Consider the following 20,763-nt stretch of genomic DNA (forward strand, 5'->3'; position numbering starts at 1 on the left):
TTTGGAAACTCACTAATATCGGGTTTTCCTCTCATTGTGGACATATAGAAATCTTTACTTCCCAGCCCCCTTTCACTGGGTTGGGGGCATGTTTCAGTCAGGGGGCTGTGACAGAAGTGAAATGTGTTTATTGCATGTATGAGACCATCTACTCTCTCTTCCCCAGCAACTGCATTTATGAGAGTCTTAGGTTTTGAGAGTAGAGACAAAAGGTGGAAGTGGAGTGGTTTGCTGAGTAGCCACTTAAAAAGCCAACCAACCTGGATAGCTGCTCAGACTCATGGGGTGGTTTGTGAGAAAAAACCCCTTCATTGTGTTAAGACACCTAAAGGACTGAGTTGTGAAGTCACTCTATTAGCTCAGGCTGCCAAGGACCTGTCTCTGCTCCAGACCTTCCTCTCTGCCCCCATGCTGCTGGGATTCTGTCCTTTCTTCTTAGAGGCCAATAGAGTCAAGATTCTTCCTTCCAGGTATCTCTAGCAATTCATATTTCTATTTCCTTTATTGGGCAGGGCAATCAATCTATCTCCAAACTTGCACACACATGCTAAGTCACTTCAGTTGTGTCAGACTCTGTGTGACCCCATAGACGGCAGCCCACCAGGCTCCCCCGTCCCTGAGATTCTCCAGGCAAGAACACTGGGGTGGGTGCCATTTCCTTCTCCAAAGCATGAAAGTGAAAAGTGAAAGTGAAGTTGCTCAGTTGTGTTCAACTCTTAGCGATCCCTTGGACTGCAGCCTACCAGGCTCCTCTGTCCATGGGATTTTCCAGGCAAGAGTACTGGAGTGGGGTGCCATTGCCTTCTTATACACATACTAAAACTAACACATACCATCACTATGCTCATTTAAATAAAAGGGACTTCCAGTTTCCTCCTTATAGTGAATTCTTCTCTCTCTCTCTCTCTCTCTCTCTCTCTGTGTTTGTGTGAGTAAGAAATATAGTGTGTGTACTAAGTCACTTCAGTTGTGTCTGACTCTGTGATCCCATGGACTGTAGCCTACCAGACTCCTCTGTGCATGGGATTCTCCTGGCAAGAGTACTGGAGTGGGTTGCCCTGCCCTCCTCCAGGGGATCTTCCTGACCAGGGAATGAACTTACGTCTCTTACGTCTCCTGGGTTGGCATGTGAACTCTTTACCAGTAGCGCCACATTCCTGTGATTATCTTTTAGTCAGACTGAAAGTTTCTTGAGGATGGAGAGTTTGTAAGTGAGAGTCCATGGATAAGCATCAAGTTCTATGAATCCCTTGAAATGATCGTTTTTTTTTTTTTTTTTTTTGGGTGTCTAGGCTATGTGCCCTTCTAGTTTTCATCAGATTTTCAAAGGGGTCCTTGAATTAAAAGAAAAATTAGGCAACACTGGTGCAGGATCAGCCTAAGTTTGAAAAGAAGAACTTCCAATGGCCCTTATTCCAGCCCTGATACTTACTAATGTGATTCAGGTTCTTATCATTGTCTTAGATTAAGCATGGCCAGAACTGGTCACTCTAATTCACAAGAGTCTGAGATATATAAATCAGAAAACAATTGATTAATTTAATCAGGACTATATCTATTAGGTACCTAGGATAATTACCGGAGAAGGCGATGGCACCCCACTCCAGTACTCTTGCCTGGAAAATCCCATGGAGGGAGGAGCTTGATAGGCTGCAGTCCATGGGGTCACGAAGAGTCAGACACAACTGAGCGACTTCACTTTCATGCATTGGAGAAGGAAATGGCAACCCACTCCAGTGTTCTTGCCTGGAGAATCCCAGGGACGGGGGAGCCTGGTGGGCTGCCGTCTATGGGGTTGCACAGAGTCGGACACGACTGAAGCGACTTAGCAGCAGCAGCAGGATAATTACAGGACAGATTATTGTCCTACTTACTTATTTATCCACTTAAGCAAATTATTAAAGGCAGATTTTGAACATTTTTTCCCTAAGGAATCAGTCATCACAAGAGATATTGTTGTCAGAGGGACTCTGGGTCAGTTGGCCTGGAAGATATCCTGTCTCTTGGACCATGTTTGGACAGGCAATACCAGCAATATCTCCTTTACTCCCTTCTTCTTCCCTCTTTTCCATTCCTCTCCACTTTTACCCTTCTCTTTCAGATCCAAGGCTGGCCCACACTATTCTGGTAGATTGAGTGCATAGTGTTCAGTCAGACCTTGAAATGTCTGGATGCTGTTCTGTTATTTTAAGATAATCTCTGTTCAGATCTCATGAGCTGATTTACAACTTATAACTTACTCCTAAGACACTTGCTTAGGTATTTATAAGGCTATACATTATGGGATAAAGTGAGAGAAACAGGAAGGAGAAGCAGTCATGCGTCAGAAGGCTGCCAAATATCTTGGCACCAAGGAAGTCTGCTTGGTTTTTTCATGAAACATATCCAACTTGGCTTCCTTCCCTTTTTATTTGGAATTCATCTTATTTGGTATTGATGTTTGACAGCATATGACTCTGGACATACATGAGTAGCTGGATCTACTGCTACTCTTGCACAAGAGTCACCTAATTTTGGTAAATGTACTGAAAAACTAATATGTTTTTCTTTGAAACTGAGATTATATAAATATCATGAATATCTTTAAGAAGAGTCAACATCAAGATGCTTTCAATTATTGTCATAATCCAAGAGATTCTGCTTTTCATAGAATCTTGAGCAAGAACATTATTTTGAAGCCTCATATTCCTTGTGTATAAAATGTTAATAATAACAGCAGTAGTCTCTAAAGTTTATGATGATAGTAGCCATTTAGCGTTAGAAATTCTATCCCCTCCTTCCAAATCCTTGTGAAACAAGAGTCAAGCAACTATTAGATTAGAGTCGATATATTAGAGCAAGTATTAACTTTATTTCTCAGTTTTATTACTGGAATTCTTAATCAGCTGAATAAAGTATTTTGCTCTTGGCATAGTGTTAGTCTTCATCTATCACTATTTGTACCTATTAATTCAGCATATATTACTGAAAAATAAAAACCTTTTCCCATTTACACTTAAATTTCTAGATTTTTAATTCTTTGTGATTTGGTATTTGCTATGATAATGGGAAAAAGTTAAGATTATTGAGAACGTTTTATGATCCCCTGGGCTCATGATTCTATTGTAGGCTTTCTCTAAAAATAGTTCAAAAGGGTTTAAAGCTCAGGATAAAATTTTGCTAAAAACAAGCAGTGCTGGAATGGCAACTATACGAAAAGGAAGAGATACCAAAAGGAAAGATAACAGACCTCAAGAGGCCATAACTATCCCTTCTTTTCTTCACTCACAGAGGATGGGAAATGGGTGCATGGTTTCTCTGCTTTCTATATGATTATGGATCTGTCCCACTACTAGATTTGGAATGAATGATTTTTTTTTTTTTTTTTGATGTGAAAGCTATTACTTAGCCCTGGACCAGGATTTGGTGCTGATGGTGGAGGTTACAGAGAAGTAGGGTAGTGAAATGGCAGCAAAGCTGGTTTAATCTGCAGGCCCATGGGTGGAAGTGGCCTAGATATATAATGTCCTGTGGGTAGAGGATGCCCAATGCAGCTGGGATTTTGGCATCTTGCAGGTACCACAAGATAGCTACCAGAGGAAAAGTGAGAAAAACCCAGCAGCAAGAGTCAATGGAGTGGATGGCCCACTGGGGAGTAATGGGGAGGAAGAGGTTCACAGTACCACTTACATCAAGGAAAATATCAGTGGAGCACCTGAAACTTCAGCAAATGAGTAAAGCTCATAAAAGGACTGGTATTTGGGCACTGACCACACTGTGACATCCAAGGTCATAATAATGATAATACTAGTATTATTATCTCGGAGAAGGCAATGGCACCCCACTCCAGTACTCTTGCCTGGAAAATCCCATGGATGGAGGAGCCTGGTAGGCTGCAGTCCATGGGGTCGCTAAGAGTCGGACACGATTGAGCGACTTCACTTTCATTTTTCACTTTCATGCATTGGAGAAGGAAATGGCAACCCACTCCAGTGTTCTTGCCTGGAGAATCCCAGGGACGGGGGAGCCTGGTGGGCTGCCGTCTATGGGGTCGCACAGAGTTGGACACGACTGAAGCAACTTAGCAGCAGCAGTAGCAGTATTATTATCTAGACAGCATATTAAAAAGCAGAGACATTACCTTGCCAACAAATGTCTGTCTAGTCAAAGCTATGGTTTTTTCCAGTAGTCATGTGTGTATGTGAGAGTTGGACTATAAAGAAAGCTGAGCGCCAAGGAGTTGATGCTTTGGAACTGTAGTGTTGGAGAAGACTCTTGAGAGTCCCTCAGACTGCAAGGAGATCCAACCAGTCCATCCTAAAGAAGAACAGTCCTGGGTGTTCATTGGAAGGACTGATGCTGAAGCTGCAGCTCCAATACTTTGGCCACCTGATGTGAAGAACTGACTCATTTGAAAAGACCCTGATGCTGGGAAAGATTGAAGGCAGAAGGAGAAAGGGACAACAGAAGATGAGATGGTTGGATGGCATCACTGACTCAATGGACATGAGTTTGAGTAAGCTCCAGGTGTTGGTGGTGGACAGGGAGGCCTGGCATGCTGCAGTCCATGGGGTCACAAAAAGTTGGACACAACTGAGCTTCTGAACTGAACTGATGTGCTATGAGCATCTGATGAAGAAAAATTCAGGGATAACAATTTTAGATCTGCCATTTAATACTCTGTAATGTAAGAAAGTCACAATTTCTCCAGGTCTCATCCTCTCAATTTATCAAAAGAGGAGAAATCACCTGCTTGAACATCTTCACTGGGATATTAAGAGGCTCTAACTAATTGCTTTGCAAATGTGAGCTGTTAACCAGGGAGGGCTGTGAGACCTTAAATGCAACATCAGTTTCTACCTTTGATATCTTTGTTTCTTCTGCCACAGTGAATTTTGTCTTTTTGTTGGTGATGAATCATTTTAAACAGAAGTTATTCATAATTGTCGCAGCTAGAATTCCTTGGGTTTTTATTTTGTCTCTGTGCCAAATTTTTTATATTTTGATATTTTCATCACTCCTCACTTGCTTAATCTATTTTTCCCAATGTGACAGTTAATTGATGTGTCAACTTGACTGGATCATTGGATGCCCAGATACCCAGTAAAACATTGTTGCAGGATGTATTTGTGAGGGTGTTTCCAGGAGAGATTAGCATTTGAATTGGTAGACTGAATAAAACAGATTGATCTCCCCAAAGTGGGAAGGCCTGAGTAGAACCAAAAGGTAGGAGGCATGCTCTGCCTCTGTGGCCTCTTCTATGTCTGTCTTATTGCTTGAGTTTGGACATCAGTCTTTTGCACGTGGTACTCCTGGTTCTCAAGGCTTCATATCTGGGCTGGACTCAACACTATTGGTTTTCAGGCTTTCAGAACTTCCAAGTGTACCACTTGCTTTCCTGGGTCTCCAGCTTGCAGAGAGCAGACTGTGGTATAGCCTCCATTAATTACTCACATGAACCAATATCTTTTAATAAAGAAATCTCTCATCTTCTCTCTCCTATTGGTTCTATTTCTCTGGAGAACCCTAACTAATAAACCGGTTTTTCTTTTTGAAAATTGAAGCCTTATCTATAATTCCCAGATATTATATTTGTCATTTTAATAATTTCTCTTCTTCACCTCTAGGATATTCCTTCCTATGTTTTAATGTGCATATGAATCATCTGGGAATCTCATTAAAAGGAAGATTCTCAAGTAGTAGCTCTGCATTTGCAACAAGTTTGCAGGTAATGCTGATGCTGATGGTCCACAGAACACACTTTGACAATCGTTGTTCTAGAAAAGTAATAATAATAGTAATAGTAACTGCCAACGTTGCCAGAATACTGCCATGTCCCAGCACTCTTCTGGATGCTTTAGGCATATTTAATTCCACAGTAACCCCATAGGGTAGGTAATGTTCTATTTCAGCTATTTTGTAGATAAGGAAACCAAAGCACAAGGAGGTTGACTAGATGTCCAATGTAATAATGGGTGCAGAGTGAGGAAGTTTTAAACCTAAGCATTTTGGCTTTAGAACCTAGGCGCAAGAAACTACTGTACTCTAGTGGCCTAAAACTGACCATCAGCTTATTTGTACTTATCATGTTAAACTATTCTTGAATTTCATACTTATCTAATTTGTTCCTTTTACTTAGAGTTTGTGCATGTAAGTGAAGGTGTCATACTGTCTGTTACGCTAGCCATTAGTCTGAACTGAGATGAGCTGTGAGTGAAAAATACACATTGGATTTAAAGATAATTTGGCAAAACTAATACAATATTGTAAAGTTTAAAAATAAAATAAAATTAAAAAAATAAAGATAATATGGAAAAAAGTAATGTAAAATATTTTATTTATAATTTTTATAAGAATTGCATGCTGAAATCATGATATTGTGGATATAGAGAGTTAAAATATATTTTAAAACATACTTTCAAGCAGCAGGGAGGGATATTGGGAGATTCGGATTGACATATACATAATGCTTATACATAAAATACATAACTATCAGGACCTCCTGTATAGCACAGGGAACTCGATACTCTGTAAAGTTCAATATGGAAAAGATCTAAAAAGAGTGCATATTTGTATATGTATAACCAATTGTAGAGTACATCATGAGAAACGCTGGGCTGGAAGAAGCACAAGCCGGAATCAAGATTGCCAGGAGAAATATCAATAACCTCAGATATGCAGATGACACCACCCTTATGGCAGAAAGTGAAGAGGAACTAAAGAGCCTTTTGATGAAAGTGAAAGTGGAGAGTGAAAAAGTTGGCTTAAAGCTCAACATTCAGAAAACGAAGATCATGGCATCCGGTCCCATCACTTCATGGGAAATAGATGGGGAAACAGTGGAAATAGTGTCAGACTTTATTTTTTTGGGCTCCAAAATCACTGCAGATGGTGACTGCAGCCATGAAATTAAAAGACACTTGCTCCTTGGAAGAAAAGTTATGACCAACCTAGATAGCATATTCAAAAACAGAGACATTACTTTGCCAACAAATGTCCATCTAGTCAAGGCTATGGTTTTTCCAGTGGTCATGTATGGATGTGAGAGTTGGACTATGAAGAAAGCTGAGCGCTGAAGAATTGATGCTTTTGAACTGTGATGTTGGGGAAGACTCTTGAGAGTTCCTTGGACTGTAAGGAGATCCAACCAGTCCATTCCAAAGGATATCAGCCCTGGGATTTCTTTGGAAGAAATGATGCTCAAGCTGAAACTCCAGTACTTTGGCCACCTCATGCGAAGATTTGGCTCATTGGAAAAGACTCTGATGCTGGGAGGGATCAGGGGCAGGAGGAGAAGGGGATGACAGAGGATGAGATGGCTGGATGGCATCACTGACTCGATGGACGTGAGTCTGAGTGAACTCCGGGAGTTGGTGATGGACAGGGAGGCCTGGCGTGCTGCGATTCATGGGGTCGCAAAGAGTTGGACACGACTGAGCGACTGAACTGAACTGAACCAATTCACTTCGCTGTACAAAAGAAACCAACACATCATAAATCAACTATACTCCAATAAAAATTTAAAAAATATATATATTTATACCTGTTTCTTTTACTTTTTTAAAAAGTGGGGCTAGTAGGAATTTTTTTTTTTTTTTTTTTTTGCTAGTAGGAATTTTATAATTCAATTCATGACTCAGATTACATTTCTATCAAACAACACTTGGGTAAAAGTCCCAATACAGGTAACTGAGCATAGCCTTTCTCCATAATTTACTCAGTGGTTAAACTCACAGCTTTTCTTTCATCAAGAAAAAAGACATGCCTTAAGCTCAGGGAATGTGGCTGGTCATGGGTGGGACCTGTGGGTAACCAGATGGCTATTGGAATGGCTAACCATGTCTGCCTTCCTATGACCTGATTGTTCACTCTAGTGACAGTGATCACACTGAGTTTTCTTGAATTGTTTACTAAATTTTACTTAAATTTTTTACTAAAAAAATGACCACGAGTTAGTGTGTCTGATTTTAATATGAAAAATTCTTGGTTTTGCCCACAGAATTAAATTGTGCATTCTTCCAGGACATTAATTTTCTATCTGCAAAATGAGACAAAGAAACTTTAAGATTCTTTCAGACTTTAACATGGTATCATTGTTTGCTGATAAATGCAGGAAGATTAAAAATTTATAACAGGTGACATGTTTTAATTTCATGGAGGCAGGGCAGGGGGAAGGCCATTTAGCTCCCAAACCTATGAGTAAGGGTAACACACCAGACATTTTAGACTGACTAAGTCAGTCCATCAGCTGTAAATCTTGGTAACTAGGGATTTAGCTTTCTTTGTTTCCCACTAGCAAGCATTTCAGAGAGTTTTAGTATACATGTCCCCTTTTTTTATTGCTAAAGTTATCAAACTGCATGAAAAGATAATGAAAGGGTTTGTTTTATGCTTTAAAGTCACCAAAACCCAATGAAACAGGTCATAAATCAAACACTTTAAGCTGGTTGTACTTTTTTTGTGACTTCTGAACCACACCCAGAGGTGGAGAATAGCTGAAATGAGGCTGATTTTTCCTGTTCAAAGTTCAAAGTTAATGCTGTTTATTTTAAAAATTCCCATCTCAAAATTAGAAATTTTTTAAAGCATGAGATCATGTGGATAAGATTTTTAAAAATTGTCTAATATAAAATAAGAGATGTAAGTAACAGTTCTAGAGTATAACAAATGAGAATCATTTCTATTCAATCTTTGGGAAGTAATAGTTTCAGTCAATGTAATTACTGACTTAAAGCTTTAAAACCTAACTAAATACATCAACACATTTTTAATCTCTTTGGGGTTTAGGAAAATATTGTTTCCATAAATTTTTTCATTGTTTTGAAAATTATTATAATTCAATCTAAAATCTTTGGAGTAATTTGTTCAGTTATTAGTTTAGTATCCTCTAACAGAAGAGTAGATACTAAAATAAAATTCCAGAAAAAAATCAATGTCCTAAAGGTCAGTCTTCCTTCAATTCCTGTTAATTTCAGGCTTCAGTGCTACTTTAATTTGTTTGTAACTTTTAAGCCCTTACATTCATAACGACAGGTCATTTTTAAGACAGTTCATTAAACAGAGAATGAGAAAAGCAAAGGCAAATAAATTTTTGGATAACTTAAAACCTTGAACTTACTTTAAATATCAACCTGACATTTTGTACTTTAGGGTTTGGCCTCAAGCACAGTTTAAACCAGATAGTAAAAGGACACAATAGATTATGAAGAATTCTTAGTGAATCTTAGTGAAGCACCCAAAATACAACATGATACAGTTACTTAACCATTTTATATTCAAGTTCTCATTTAATAAAGTTATTTGATAGTTTCAAAAAATTTAACATGATAATTCATCTGCTAAATTTTTTAAGGAAATAAATGGTCTCAAATATTAAAACATATTTAATACTATTCAATCATTTTATAGTTTGAAGATAGGCTTAACTTTTCTCTACAAAGAGCTTAACTTCAGTGGACTGTAGATTATTCATGTTCATACTATCGTTTCCTCTCTTTTAAATAAATGGCTTCGACATTCATTTCACTGCTTGCTTGAAAGTATAAGACCAGTTCATTACTACAATTAATTCTTTTTGTTTGTTTGTTTCCCTTATAAGAAGCAGCAAACTTTCATTTTAAAAGGGATTCACCACTAAGAAGAAAAGATCTAATCCAAGAATAAATGCAAACCTTTTAGGAAGAATAATCATGGCACTGAAGTTATTACAGTAATAATTTATTCAGAAAGAAGCATTTGTGTTTGGAGATGGTTATAAATGGGAATGGAAATACTGAGAGGATAGAACAACACATATTTTAAGGCTTAGTCACCATTTCCTTTTGTAAGGACTTGGTCATGCCATAGGCATCATTTCTTTAAAAGATCAAGCTAAACTTCTTTATGTGTGGCGGTCTGCCCTCTTCTGGGCCAGAGTAATATACAAAAGATCAATTTGACTTGTAAGAAGAACCTCAGCTCCCAAATAAAGTATCCTTTAAGTCAACCTAGTATTAAAATCTTAATATGTATTCATGACTGTAATAAGTTCTCACAGATTGTGGTCCTTGTCCAAATATTTAAAGAGTTTCTTAGGTGCGGTTGCTCCATTAATTTCCTTCTTATCTCTCTTTACCCCTTCTCTCCATTGCAAAATAAACACAGCTTGCCTCTTGATATTTTTCTTGACCTCTCTTTTTAAAGTATTTTAAAATTAACTCGTAGGCAACGAACAGAACTCCCCTCTTTGCTCACATATTTTTCCATTAAATTTTTCTTTATTATATTATAATACAAATTTGTTAAAGGAGAAAAATAGAGAATGAAAAAATTAAACTTAAATATTGCTTGTAATCCCATCACAATGATATAATCACTATTAACATTTGAGAAACTACTTCTCAGACATTTTTGAGATACATGTGTGTATGTGTGTTTATATATATATGTATACATATAACATAATTAATATGTGATTATTATATAACTAATATTATATTAATATAATATATATTATATGCATATAATATATATATACTATATATATAATACATGTAACATATTACTCTAAAAGGCATGCATTTTAATAAAGTAGAAAATAGAACATATACTTTAGAAATCTTTGATTTAAATTGAATACATAAAATATTTGTATTTGCCACTTAAAAAGCTGTACATTGCTCTTTAATCATTGTAGTGCTGTCTCTTTTGCTCAGTTAAACAGTATTCTCCTTTGGGACAATAGCTCTGCTGAATTAACTTGGAATTTCTATTGTTAGGTACAGAATTATATACAAAAATATACACTCACTGTTTTAGAATAATCTCATATCTATTTTGACAATGAGTTGTCCTTGGAAAGTATTCCCTAAAGGAGAAAAGGAAAACTACTAGATTCTGTCCCCTCAATATATGATTAAGAGTGAATGAAGAAAAATGAATCTAAACAATGGGTAATATCAGGATTTCAGCTATACTCATGATTACAGTAAGTGATGTGCATACAAAAACATAAGTAGCTGAGATCAAATAGGTGACTTTGACGAAGTTTTAATTTTGCAGTTTATTTATAGTTCTCCTGTGAGTCCTGTTTCATTCTTCATGGTTCAGTAGGAAAAAACATATCTTCTGGGATGTGTTTTCAGCCCATGAGCCTTCCCTCTGGGGTGAGTTAGGAGAACTCTACTTACTGGTGTAAAAGCTAGCCCCGCAAATATATTACTGAAATATACTAAAAACTTGTTTCTCCCAAGTAACACTAGGGAGTAGTTTGGGAAGTTTGGCAAAGCAGGTCTATTCCACTTGGTCGATTAGTAATCCACATGAAGTCCTGCTAACTTAAAATGATAGCTTCAGACCAGTGACTTCCTGGGGATGGGGAAAATTTCGAGGGATGGGAAGGTTTTACCAAGGGGAATGAGGAAACTTTTGGGGTGATGGGCGTGTTCATTGTCTTGATGGTGGTGATAGACTGTTGATGAGTGTATGCTAATGTCAAAACTGATCAAATTGTATACTTTTAACATGTATACGTAAATTATACCTCAAAAAATATATGAAAAGAAAATAGCTTCCAAGGTCACCCTGTTCCAGTTAACCCTAAAAGGAAGGAAACATATATATGAGTATTACAAGGGCCTGTGCCTTAAATTGGCACACATCATTTTCAGTCATTCCATGATGAAAATCCAATCAGTCTGCTATACTCAACTGTAAAGCAGACTGAGTCCTGTAGTCCAACCATGTTCTAAGAAGAAAATATAGATTTTTATCCATATTGTGAACTACTAGCTGTCTTTGCTATATACCTCTTTATGAGAATTGCCCCTGCCTTTCCAGGAATGAGATGTTCCCTCCTATTATGACCTTTCACCCCACCCTCACTGATTTATCAATGCTGAACACCTGGCATGTCATAAACCGACCAGTCAAATTCAGATTCTCCTTTCAGGGAATTAGAAGGTAGGATTCAGAAAGATTTCTGTATGTGGCTGGAGCCATAGCCATTAAACTCATGAGGTTCCAGGACAGAGGGGTAGGATATGGGATGAGAATGAAGCAAATAATCCAAAAAAGACATGAGACAGATTTGGATTTCTGCTGACTTTCCAACTGCTGACTTTAGTTCCTGATTAATTCCTGATCTGACTGGTTACTCTGATTCATGAAGCAAGTTTATATCCCATACATTAATTCTCATTTTTTGATTAAGTTGACTTGAGTTTTTTTCTGTTACTTTAAACCAGATTTTTGATTTGCAGAGAGCATGTTGTGAAAAAGTTTCTGCTGCTGCTGCTGCTAAGTCGCTTCAGTCGTGTCTGACTCTGTGCAACCCCATAGATGGCCCCCCAACAGGCTCCCCCGTCCCTGTGATTCTCCAGGCAAGAACACTGGAGTGGGTTGCATTTCCTTCTCCAATGCATGAAAGTGAAAAGTGAAAGTGAAGTCGCTCAGTTGTGTCCAACTCTTAGTGACCCCATGGACTTAGCCCACTAGGCTCCTCCATCCATGGGATTTTCCAGGCAAGAGTACTGGAGTGGGGTGCCATTGCCTTCTCCGGAAAAAGTTTCTACTGAATAGGAAAGAGTTAGACAAGGCCATTATTAACCTTTTTTTAAAAAATGTGTTAAGTGTCTGTCTGCCTTTCATGGAGTGATACCTGACTGACCTTTCCCCCATCTGCAAAATGTGAACAATAATGTGCACCTTTCAGTGTTCTCACAGGTTTTCAACAAATAAAACACAGAGTCTATTGCCAGACCTACAGTGTATGCTCAGCATTGGATAGTTCTGGTGATAAAGAGGATGATGATGATGTTTACAGATACCAAATGACGCTTGTTTTCTGGTATATATCTTTCAGTGGAACCAGTGGCCTACAGCCGTTCCTGAGGTTGTATTTTCTCAGATTTCCAGGTGAGACCCAAAGCAAGTGAACTGTGGTGTGCCTAATTAAGGAACCTGAAGCTTTGTGCCAACTTCTATAGGCTGTCTATCGCTAAAGGTCATCTAAAGACCAGAAAAAAACTTCAGAAAAACTCATCCTAAATCAAGTAATGCCAATTATATAAAGGGAAAAGTATTTTATCATTTTCTCAAATTTGCTTTTGACCTACATTGCTCTAAGTCTACTTTCTAGAACAGGATTATATCTATAACTTTATGTTGTTACGATGTGCCTTTAAAAAAAATGAAAGATTGGGAAACTGAAAGATTTGAAAATATATCTGTCACTCCTATAAAACATAAAAATGGTAGGTGTGATTTAAATTGTCTCAATCTATCTGAACCTAATCAGCTCACTGAATTAACCATCACTCTCCACGGCAGATACAATTGAAGTGCACTTAATTTAATTCCATTTAGCCAAGTCACTGAATTAACCATCATTCTTCATTTTTACTATATTGTACATTGATAGATGCCTACATAATCTTGCATGATCATAGCCAGTGGGCTACTCTTTAACACACACATAAAACAAATGCTTTTGAATGAGGAACAATAAATGAAGGAATAAAGTTGAAAATCCTAAAAGAGGTTGGCATTCTGAGTGCTTAAAGCACACACACACACTTCATAACAGATCAAACAGGGAAATGTTAATGACATTGTAGGAGTATGGAAGCTGCAGTTGGCTGAATTTTAATCTACCAAGTGACGTTCACGAGAAAGTCCTTGGTGATGAATCAAAATGTTGTTCAGTAACTGTACATTCATGTATGTAGGTTTTAAAATCTAAATGACCCCATATAAATTTATTTATACACACATACACACATAGAGTATTACTCATCGATGTTGCAAATGGTAAAATTTTATCCATCCAACAACATGGATGAACTTGAAAGGTATTTTACTAAGTGAAATAGGTCAGACAGAGAAAGACAAATACTGAATATTACCCTTCCCTGTATTATTCTTGAAGTTCCTACTCTTGTTTGAAATTATTTTAAAACAAAAAGTTATTTTTTAAAAAAGTCTAAATGATGTATCTTTTTAAATGATAATCCCCTCTAACATTTTTGATTAATTATTTAATTGTTATGCCAATTGTGTTAAATTGGAGGGGAATTACTGTCTTTTCACTTAACGCTTTTTGTACCAGATTTTTTTTTTCGTTCATGGAATATTTATTGGCAATATTTAGACTTCTGAGGAAATTGTGGTTATTCTTTCCTTTAAACTCAGATAAACCATGGCATTAGGAGAAGCATTTCTCCAAGAAGGCTGTGATGTGTTTAGATGTTAGAGAAATGAAGTGCAGTTGCCAAAGTGTGTTTCTTATTCAGGACTCTAAAGTTATACATGATAGCAAAAGCAGACACATAGGAAATGAAGGAAAACAGTCATAGATATCCTAAACCTGTGTACTTACATTTTCCAGTGAGGAAACACAGGAAACAGTGAACTTGATAAAAGCAGTAAGTAATGATAAAAGTACCAATTCATAATATCTCAAGTTAGAAGCATTCCCAATATTGATATACAACTCAGAGAAAATATTTTTATTTGATTAAAATAGTTCTCCTCCATGAAAAAAAAAATGCAAGATCAAAAGATCAAAAGCAGAAAACAATATTGTCAACTCACATCACAGACAATGAGCTAAAACATAAATCTATTTGAAAATGACCCAAAATCTAACAGATAATGAGTAAAAATGTACAAATACAAATATGAACAGAAAATTTACATAAAATGAGCTATAAAAGGCCCTTAAACATGTGTAAAGCCTTCACCTTTGAGTATGAGAACTGCTAATTAAACCAAAACTAATGTCATCTTTTATTCCTCTAAGAATGGCAAAGATCCAACATTCATATAGGATTGAAATTGCTAAAGCTAGAAATAGCCAAAATGTCTAAAAAGAGTGGAATGGATCAACCATAGTATATTTCTTCTGTGAAATCCCCCATTAAATAGGGTTGAATTGGAATTACACATGAAAATGTTTACAAGCATGTAATGTGAAAGGAGTATGTCAAAGCTGTATATTGTCATCCTGCTTAATTAACTTCTATGCAGAGTACATCATGAGAAACACTGGGCTGGAAGAAACACAAGCTGAAATCAAGATTGCTGGGAGAAATATCAATAACCTCAGATATGCAGATGACACCACCCTTATGGCAGAAAGTGAAGAGGAACTAAAAAGCCTCTTGATGAAAGTGAAAGCGGAGAGTGAAAAAGTTGGCTTAAACATTTTCTGAAAGCTCAACATTCAGAAGACTAAGATCATGGCATCTGGTCCCATCACTTCATGGGAAATAGATGGGGAAACAGTGAAAAGAGTGTCAGACTTTACTTTTTTGGGCTCCAAAATCACTGCAGGTGGTGATTGCAGCCATGAAATTAAAAGACGCTTATTCCTTGGAAGGAAAGTTATGACCAACCTAGATAGCATATTCAAAAGCAGAGACATTACTTTGCCAACAAAGGTCTCTCTAGTCAAGGCTATGGTTTTTCCAGTAGTCATGTATGGATGTGAGAGTTGGACTGTGAATAAAGCTGAGTGCTGCGGAATTGATGCTTTTGAACTGTGGTGTTGGAGAAGACTCTTGAGAGTCCCTTGAACTGCAAAGAGATCGAACTAGTCCATTTTAAAGGAGATCAGTCCTGGGTGTTCTTTGGAAGGAATTATGCTAAGGCTGAAACTCCAATACTTTGGCCACCTGATGTGAAGAGTTGACTCATTGGAAAAGACCCTGATGTTGGGAGATATTGGGGGCAGGAGAAGGGGACGACAGAGGATGAGATGGCTGGATGGCATCACTGAATCGATGGACGTGAGTTTGAGTGAACTCCAGGAGTTCGTGATGGACAGGCAGGGCTGGTGTGCTGCAATTCATGGGGTTGCAAAGAGTTGGACACGATTGAGCAACTGAACTGAACTGAATGTGAAAAAATATGCATATAGTACAATTTTATTTTCATAATATTTATACATGAGATCAAATCAGATCAGATCAGTCACTCAGTCGTGTCCGACTCTTTGCGACCCCATGAATCACAGCACACCAGGCCTCCCTGTCCATCACCAACTCCCAGAGTTCACTGAGACTCACTCCATCGAGCAGTGATGCCATCCAGCCATCTCATCCTCTGTCATCCCCTTCTCCTCCTGCCCCCAGTCCCTCCCAGCATCACAATCTTTTCCAATGAGTCAACTCTTCCCATGAGGTGGCCAAAGTACTGGAGTTTCAGCTTCAGCATCATTCCTTCCAAAGAAATCCCAGGGCTGATCTCCTTCAGAATGGACTGGCTGGATCTCCTTGCAGTCCAAGGGACTCCCAAGAGTCTTCTCCAACACCACACTTCAAAAGCATCAATTCTTCGGCACTCAGCCTTCTTCACAGCCCAACTCTCACATCCATACATGACCACTGGAAAAACCATAGCCATGACTAGATGAACCTTTGTTGGCAAAGTAATGTCTCTGCTTTTGAATATGCTATCTAGGTTGGTCATAACTTTCCTTCCAAGGAGTAAGTGTCTTTTAATTTCATGGCTGCAGTCACCATCTGTAGTGATTTTGGAGCCCAGAAAAATAAAGTCTGACACTGTTTCCACTGTTTCCCCAACTATTTCCCATGAAGTGGTGGGACCGGATGCCATGATACTCGTTTTCTGAATGTGGAGCTTTAAGCCAACTTTTTCACTCTCCACTTTCACTTTCATCAAGAGGCTTTTGAGTTCCTCTTCACTTTCTGCCATAAGGGTGGTGTCATCTGCATATCTGAGGTTATTGATATTTCTCCTGGCAATCTTGATTTCAGCTTGTGTTTCTTCCAGTCCAGCGTTTCTCATGATGTACTCTGCATAGAAGTTAAATAAACAGGGTGACAATATACAGCCTTGACGAACTCCTTTTCCTATTTGGAACCAGTCTGTTGTTCCATGTCTAGTTCTAACTGTTGCTTCCTGACCTGCATACAAATTTCTCAAGAGGCAGATCAGGTGGTCTGGTATTCCCATCTCTTTCAGAATTTTCCATAGTTTATTGTGATCCACTCAGTCAAAGGCTTTGGCATAGTCAGTAAAGCAGAAATAGATGTTTTTCTGGAACTCTCTTGCTTTTTCCATGATCCAGCGGATGTTGGCAATTTGATCTTTGGTTCCTCTGCCTTTTCTAAAACCAGCTTGAACATCTGGAAGTTCACAGTTCACATATTGCTGAAGCCTGGCTTGGAGAATTTTGAGCATTCCTTTACTAGCATGTGAGATGAGTGCAATTGTGTGGTAGTTTGAGCATTCTTTGGCATTGCCTTTCTTTGGGATTGGAATGAAAACTGACCTTTTCCAGTCCTGTGGCCACTGCTGAGTTTTCCAAATTTGCTGGCATATTGAGTGCAGCACTTTCACAGCATCATCTTTCAGGATTTGGAAGAGCTCAACTGGAATTCCATCACCTCCACTAGCTTTGTTCATAGTGATGCTTTCTAAGGCCCACTTGACTTCACATTCCAGGATGTCTGGCTCTAGGTCAGTGATCACACCATCGTGAGTGTCTGGGTCATGAAGATCTTTTTTGTACAGTTCTTCTTGTATTCTTGCCATCTCTTCTTAATATCTTCTGCTTCTGTTAGGTGCATACCATTTCTGTCCTTTATAGAGCCCATCTTTGCCTGAAATGTTCCTTTGGTATCTCTGATTTTCTTAAAGAGATCCCTAGTCTTTCCCATTCTGTTGTTTTCCTCTATTTCTTTGCATTGATCACTGAAGAAGGCTTTCTTATCTCTTCTTGCTATTCTTTGGAACTCTGCATTCAGATGTTTGTATCTTTCCTTTTCTCCTTTGCTTTTGGCTTCTCTTCTTTTCACAGCTATTTGTAAGGCCTCCGCAGACAGCCATTTTGCTTTTTTGCATTTCTTTTCCATGGGGATGGTCTTGATCCCTGTCTCCTGTACAATGTCACGTACCTCATTCCATAGTTCATCAGGCACTCTATCTAATATTTATACATAGACATGACTAAGTTCCACTGAATAGGAGTACCTATATGAATGATAGAATAACAAGAAACATATTAACATAAAAGCCAGGAGAATTGTCACCTCTGGAAGAATGGATGAGGAAAGATTGGGACTGTACATGATGGAGGTCCTGGAATGCCAGAACTGCTTTGAGTTTGATCCAAATTGTAGTTAAATTGTGCCTAAATGTTTTAAACTTCTTTCCAAGAAGAGAAAAAAAATCATGACTAACAAACCTGTGAAAAAATTCCTGATCTAAATTCGTAATAATAGAAAAGAAAATTAAATAGATGTAAATCTATACTCACAGATTGCAAAGACTAAAAGTATCATAAGAATGTAGAAAAGTGGCAGCAACAGTGTACTTTGGAAAACAATATGGTATCATCTAGTAAAGTTGATGGTGCTCAAACCCCATGACTCACCATTTTCACTATTAGATATATATTTTGCAGAGAAACTCTATTTCACATGCAGGAGAATTATAAAAGAAAGTTAATGGCAATGTTATCTACAAAAGCAGGAAATTGGAAACAATTAATATATTTTACCACTGAAGTATAGATAATCCCATATAATCTCATGTAATGATGAAAATTAATTACCTACCTATCATTATGTGCATTAACACAGATTAATCACACACTGATATAAAAAGAATGCTATAGAAAAATAAATGTAGTATGATTTCTTTTTTATTATTGCTCAAATTCATGTAATGTGAAAATAAGTAATCATATATATATTATATACATACACATATACATTTGTGGTAAAATATTAAAGAAAAGTGTGTTAAATATAAAATTTAGTTTAAAAATTCTCAGTGAAAGAGAGGAAATTTGATTGGAGAGTGATGCAAATGGATTTTAGGTGACACTAGAGATAAAGAACTCACCTGCCAATGCAGGAGACGTAAGAGATGTGGATTCAGTCCTTGGCTGGGAAAGATCCCCTAGAGAAGGTCATGACAACCCATTCCAGTATTCTTGTCTGGAGAATCCCATGGACAGAGGAGCCTGGCAGGCTACAGTCCATTGGGTTGCAAAGAGTCAGATATGACTGAAGTGACTTATGATTAATATTCTTTATCAAGTCATGAGGTATGTACATAAGTGTTCATTCTATTATTGTTCTAGGTAATTTCCTAGAGTGCCGAAGAATTGATGCTTTTGAACTGTGGTGTTGGAGAAGACTCTTGAGAGTCCCTTGGACTGCAAGGAGATCCAACCAGTCCATCCTAAAGGAGATCAGTCCTGGGTGTTCATTGGAGGGACTGATGTTGAAGCTGAAACTCCAATATTTTGGCCACCTGATGCAGAGAGCTGACTCATTTGCAAAGACCCTGATGTTGGGAAAGATTGAGGGCGGGAGGAGAAGGGGATGACAGAGGAGGAGATGGTTGGATGGCATCACTGACACAATGGACATGGGTTTGGATGAACTCCGGGAGTTGGTGATGAACAGGGAGGCCTGGGCGTGCTGCATTCATGGGGTTGCAAAGAGTCGGACACGACTGAGCGACTGAACTGAATTGAACTGACGTAACTTCCATATGCTATATAGATGCATATGCCATATACACACATGCATGTGTGCATGACATGTATTTATGACCCAATCCTTAGTTTAAAAGAATTAATAAGAGAAAATAAGATGATTCTTTATATATTTAAATGGAATATTCTTCAAGATAAATTAAGTGGATATGTGTATAGGATGCTATGATTAGTTTTAAACAAAAGGGCAAAATGAGAATAAATATACATTTTGTTTATTTGTGTACTAAACATCTTTAGGAAGTTATCTGGGAAATGGATAGCTGGATTACCACTTGAGGAACTGGGTATTTGAATGGAACTTAAGTGGGAGTGAGAATTTTCACTGAATGCCCTTCTGTAAGTTTAAATTCTTGTACCAACCAAATACATTATAATTATTACAATAGTTGCAATTAAACTTTTAAAAATAAAATATAACATCCTATACAAATTTTCTGGTTAAGGTGGGTCCTGTGTTACATTTAAATGGGTGGGAAAGGAGAATTTGACATATTCTACTAACAAAGGATGAAGGCATTCTCTCCATGGCCTTCCTGCCTAGAGGGCAGAGCATAAGGAATGGGTATATTCTTTTGCTGCCAGAAGGGAAGGAGAAATTGGGAAGGCATGCTGTGATTATTATTTTCACAAATTGCTAATGATAAGCATGAAATAAGGGAATAGGATTGAATTCAGTTAATGTCAAGCCAGAAAATCACACCAAATGTCAAATTTTCATAGACGCTCTCATTAACAACACTTATGCCAGTCACATACATTGGTTTCCACAGAGACCAGCCAAAATTTCCATCAGTTACTGGCTTTATAATCTGACTTTCTAACAAAAAAAATAACTTAATATATCCATGCAAAGCCCAAGGTTGAGCAACACAGAATAGCAGCAGCAAAGAACAAACATTGTGAAGCAAAATAAATCTATTTATTTATGATATAGCTTAAGTTTTGGAGGCTCATATTTTATAGCACCATCCATGATTCTGGAATTTTCCTTCAATTAATAATTGTGCCAAATTTACTAAATATATGATTTAGTTGTCCAAAATTGACAAAGCCGCTATTTTTACAAAGTAATTATTTTGTAATTTAACATTTAACTAATAATTTAAAAAATGCTTTTAGGCAGGACAGAGCTAGTTTATTTTTACTTTGCTTGTTCTTCAACTCTCTGTGCTGTCGTGAGGGTTGTCACTTTAAACTTCCTGAGTTAGTATCTAAAAAGAGGTAATCATGTTACAAATATTGACATATTTACAACATATAATTATATA

The 20,763-nt window shown here is 37.6% G+C and overlaps 1 long non-coding RNA gene across 1 annotated transcript; it reads left to right on the plus strand.

The window, feature by feature from the left end:
- The first annotated feature begins 370 nt into the window (after positions 1-370).
- Positions 371-19,770, plus strand: LOC138990732 (uncharacterized). The gene is made up of 3 exons (XR_011466839.1): positions 371-470; positions 12,821-12,873; positions 19,073-19,770. It is a non-coding gene; the product is annotated as an uncharacterized lncRNA (long non-coding RNA).
- The last annotated feature ends 993 nt before the right edge of the window (positions 19,771-20,763 follow it).

Source organism: Bos mutus, chromosome 1, assembly GCF_027580195.1.
Source record: "Bos mutus isolate GX-2022 chromosome 1, NWIPB_WYAK_1.1, whole genome shotgun sequence".
Classification (NCBI taxonomy): domain Eukaryota; kingdom Metazoa; phylum Chordata; class Mammalia; order Artiodactyla; family Bovidae; genus Bos; species Bos mutus.